Genomic DNA, 4,860 nt, shown 5'->3' with positions numbered 1-4,860 from the left:
GGCCCGCAAAGGCCACGGCGGGGCAGGCCGGGGAGCCGCAGCGGCCGGGCTGCCCGAGCGCCGAGCCCGCCGCCGGCTCCCGCATCCTTCCCGGGCGCGGCGCCGAGCTCCCTCCGGCTGCCGCGGGGCTCCGCGGRGACCCCAGCTCCCTGCGCTGGGTATATCCCGGGGACGCGGCGCGGGGCTCGGCCGCTCCCGGGCGCGCGGGGTCTCGCTGGCTGTGCCGGGGAGCAGCGCGGGGAGCACCGCACGGGAGCACCGCGCGGGAGCACCGCGCGCCGCCGCCGTCCCCGCCGCGGCTCTACCTGGAGCGGCCGGCGCTGCGCGCAGCTCTGCCCGTCACCTTCACCTGTCTCCTAGCAACGCGGCATCCCTGCCGCAGGGGACCGCGCCGAGCATCCTTGGGCCGCCCCAGCTCCCGGCCGCCGCTCCGGCTCGCCAGGGAGCACCTGCCTCTGCCGGTGCGCGGGGAGCGCTCGGAGGCCCCTCCGGCAGGGCAAGGTGCGGGGGGAAACGCCGGCGGCTGCAGCCGGGGGTAAACAGTGTCACTCAGTGGAGACGGTGGCGGCAAAGTCGCTGTCCCCACGCAGGTCTCCTTGCCAGCCGCGACTCCCCCTTCACGTCCCTTTCCAAAGCGAGTGCCGATTTTTAGAGCAAGAAGGACAGCGGCAGGGGGAGGGGAAGGGGTGGGGGAAACGGGTCTCAGCAAGACCAGGCTGGTCCCTGGCTCCCTGCGTGCACCTACCTGCGCTAACCGGTTCGTGATCACGGCACCAAAGAGCCAGAGATGTCATGGAAAAGGAGCCTCAAAAGATCACACAGCCCAACGCCCTGCTCGGAGGCAGGGAAGCCAACTTTCCCTTTCAGTCCTGAGAAAAGGTCTGTGTAAAGCACTCTTCAAAGCCTCCCTCAGTGGCAGTCCCAATAACTCCTTCTCCATCTCTTCCACAGTACCCTCCCTTTGGGAGGTTTCCCCAAAATCTCCTTCACTGCCACAAATCAAGCTCCCCTTGGTGCCATCTCCATCCGGACCTCAAAAGGTAGATGCAACCCTCAAAAYACCTGGTGTCCTCATATCTCCTGTCACACCTTTACTGACCTACCTATATAAATATTCACTTGTGGGAATTGCCCCACCAAGTCCGTGTGATGCCCAGCTAATTCTTACATCTTGCCGTGTGCTAAGATTTTCTGTTTATTCCTCTCCTTGCATGAGCTCAGAGGCAGTGAAGCTGCTCCACATACCCGTACCCCGTGTGGCTGTTGAACCTCCTACATCTCAAGCCCCTCACAGCTGAACTGGCCCTTGTGGACAGGAACACAGGTGAGCAAAGGGAAGTGCTGGCATATATCTGTTTTTATCTACTACTGAGGCAACCACAACTCTTCCAGGCTTTCAGATCTGGGTTCTCCTTGTGGTCAGCTGTGTGTTGATGAGAGCCTTCATTCCTATCCAAAAGCAGCCCGGAGATTCATGGAGGTAACACTCAGGAGCCCAGGACTCCAACCCCATGACTTCTCCAGGTCACAGCACATCATATGCGCCATTCTTGCACCCATTATCCTGGTGGGACGACCAGCTGTAGCCACAGAATAATCCTGATGTGGAAAGAAGGGGAAGTGGGAAAACTTTTAGGCCTATTTCTAATATGAGTTGCTGGCAAGCCAAGATAGGAGAAGTCTCCTGACCCGTCTCTATCAAGCCGCTCCAGACCATATCATGTGAGTCCCTGCTGATGGAGATCTTAAAAGCAGTTCACTCTCTGCCCTCACATCTCTGAAGAGACCGTGGGCCAGGGACCTTGCAGCCCTGGCTTTCTAAGCCCCGGGGTAACGTAGCCATGGTGAGGTTTTTTCCCATTTGTTCTTGTGCCCACGCTGTCCTTTAGAATAAACCGTTCTTTCTCCTCGCTGSTGTTTCCACCCACCCAACGTATTTCTGCAATCCCATCCCCTCTCAGCCTGCAGTGCTACCAGGCTAAACAAGCCCAGTTCTTTTAACCTCCTCCCCCTAGATTCCCGTTTTCCCACCGTCTCCACTGCCTAAGCATTTCCAAAGCCAAGGAGGCACATGATGGGGAGGAGAAAGGCCCAGCAGCCTGTCCTGGGACCTGAAGGAGGTTGAACCGGGACGAGGAGTGAGCTCCTCAGCTTCATCACCACAGTCGATTACTGTCCTCCTCTTCCTCCTCCTGCGATGGGCACTATCTCTCAGGACACAGCAGCAGCCCCCTCAGGACTCTGCGTGTCCATCACACCAGGCCTCAGAGTCCCCCACCCAGGGCTGCTCAATCTTTGCGCCACCAATGAACTTCCTTGATGTCCCTACGGCCAAGCCAAAGAGGAGCCTCGTCCTGTGCAGCCCTTRGAGGTGACAGATGCCCCCCCAAAAGAGGTTGGGCACTGGGACACTCTGCCTCCATCAGCAGGGGAGGATGAGGAGGGTCTTGAGCCACACYGGCTGCAACGCACTGCACCGAGCCCTTGGGAACAGAGCAGCACAAGTCACGAAGGGAAGATTCAGTGCCATGAGATGTGACACATCTGGAGGCCACTTCAGCTTGGAGCCGTGTCCTTTCTCTCCCCTCTCCTTCCTACTCCAAATCCGAAGCCATCACATTTAGAAGCTCCTGGGGAAGGAGGGAGGTGGATGGACGCGCAAGCACCAAGCAGGCCCAGGGGACCCCACACTTTGTCCCCTCGGAGAGCAGCTCCACGGGGGGACGTCGCTCCACGGGCAGGTCCCACGAGCCAAGTCGGGTGGCTGCTTTGCTGCTCTCCCGCCGTGACCGCCCCGCCGCGACCGTAGCTCCCGTCACGCCACAGACAATAGCAACGCGCCCATTTTGTGGATCATCTCCTCGGGCCACACTCACCGTCCACGTGGCAGTTAAGGAAACGGGACGGATTTCTGGGCTCTGAAACCCCCGTGGACACGACAGGCTCTTTGCASGGCGCTCCACCACCCAGCCCAGCATGGAAATCACCCTTATTGCCGTGCCAGCTCCACCTGGCATCTCCTCAAACACCACCCCGAATCCTGAAACCATTTAAGACTTTCAGATGTGCCCAGCAAGCTAATGGCCTTTAAAACGCAACGTCTTTTTGCTGTCCGAGCACTAAGATTACCTAAAAATAGCCTTCTCCTATGATTTCTTTGCAGCACTTCCAATACCTGTCAAAACGCCCTGAGCAGCTGCTGATTTTTGGGAACAGGCAGGCAGCAAATTCCCCCCGCAAGCAAAGCGCGGGCAGCGTGGGCAGGCGTTTCTTACCCGTGTGCTCCTTTCCCATAGCCAGGCGGCTCGGCCGTGCCGTGCGCGCGGCTCTCGCAGCCCGCGGGGACGTTATCTGCTCACTGCACCTTGCCGACGGGCACGGAGCCCGTCATGCTGCGTGAGCAGCCGGCCGCGGCGAGACGTCAGCCGGCGCGGGAGCCCGGCCGCCGCCGCCGCTGCCTCGGCCTTAGATCTCGCCCGTGACACCCCGGCCTCGCCGCGGTGACGCAGGGCGCCGCGCGGGGGTCCCGGGGCGAAGGGAGGTCCCGGCGGGCACAGCTTGCAGCTCCTGTGAGGTGCTGGTCAATGTCCCCTTCTCCCCACGGGTGGGCTGGTTTGGGGCTCTCCGGGGGGATGCCACGTGCGCCCACGGCTCCGTGGCTTCGCACTGACCCGCTGTCCCACGGAGGACACGAGATCCTGGCACGACGATTCGATCCCGGGCAAGCGCGCGCYGAGAGAGACCTCCTCGCCTCTTTGCAGCGTCTTGGCACCCAAAATATCCACCCAGCTGTCCCTCCTCTCCCTCGCCCCACTCCGTCCCCAGGCCGCACGCTCAGCATTAGCAGTGCACTTGGAAACTCCTGTGGCTGCAAGCTCGTACGCTTCCCCCCTGCACACCGTTTAAGCTCCCAGCACGAATCGGGACCGCTCTTGATCCCGAATCTCCTCTCGCCATGCTCACAGGGAGGCCCTCAGGGCTGCCCCTTTGCTCCTCAACACCCTACACCRTGACCGGTTTCGCTGCAGGTGGCCCTGACCCTCTCGTCTCAAACATCCTCACCCTCCCATCTCATCCTCCATCTCCAGCCTCCTGACAGCCCCTCGAGGGCCGATGCTCCTGSTCGCACAAGGAAACCTGCAGGAGCGATTCCCTGCCCAGCTCAGCTCATCTGCTCTCAGCGAGGCCGAGCACAACCTGGGAAAGTGGCTTCTGTGGCTTCGTGGGAGTGTGTTTTGTTTGTCACGGTTGGGGTTTAGCTGCAAAAATAAACCCGTTGCAACGCTCCTGGCGAGCTTCCCTCCACTTCAGGCCTGCCAGGCTCTTCCTGCCAGTGGTGTTTCCCTGTTTTCCTTTCCACTGGGGTTAGCCCAGGAAAAACGGGATCTCTGCCTGATCTCTGCCCCAAGCTGGTSCCTCTGTCAGGCCCTTTCCGCGGCTCCGGCACCGGTGCCCAGGGGACATTCCCGTCATGGCAGTGGGGAGACGTTTCCCTTTGGAGCCGGAGGATGTGTCCCCCTTTGCCAGCACCGCAGCAACAGGGGCTGGGCCTGGGGGCTGCTGGTGACTGCGGGGGGCGACTGGGGAGGGGACTAGGAGAACTGGATGGACTGGGGACACTTGGGGGCACTGGGAGCAGCAAGGAGGGACTGGGGGCTCATGCAGGGACCGGGGTCAGCTGGGGGGTGAGTGGGAGGCTGGGGGGACTGGGGACACTTGGGGGCACTGGGAGCAGCAAGGAGGAGACTGGGGCTCATGCAGGGACACCGGGGAGCAGCTCTGGCACACTGGGCACGACTGGGGGGTGACCAGGGAAGAGTCGGGGAGCAACTGGGAGGGAACTGGGGACAATGGGGGGCA

At 61.4% G+C, this 4,860-nt stretch overlaps 1 protein-coding gene across 2 annotated transcripts in view; it reads right to left on the bottom strand.

The window, feature by feature from the left end:
- RELL2 (RELT like 2) overlaps positions 1 to 815 on the bottom strand; it is an 11,383-nt gene extending 10,568 nt beyond the window's left edge. Inside the window, exon 1 of one of the 2 annotated variants that reach the window (XM_026044499.1) lies at positions 746 to 815. The gene's annotated coding sequence lies outside the window, so the exon portion shown is untranslated. Of the gene's footprint in view, positions 1 to 305; positions 407 to 745 lie in introns of those variants that run through there. The other variant, XM_026044498.1, reaches the window with a different exon arrangement.
- Between the last annotated feature and the right edge of the window lie 4,045 nt (positions 816 to 4,860).

This window comes from Nothoprocta perdicaria, unplaced genomic scaffold (genome assembly GCF_003342845.1).
Source record: "Nothoprocta perdicaria isolate Ctin4 unplaced genomic scaffold, notPer1 scaffold_369, whole genome shotgun sequence".
NCBI lineage: Eukaryota > Metazoa > Chordata > Aves > Tinamiformes > Tinamidae > Nothoprocta > Nothoprocta perdicaria.
This window is presented reverse-complemented; position numbering and strand designations above follow the sequence as displayed.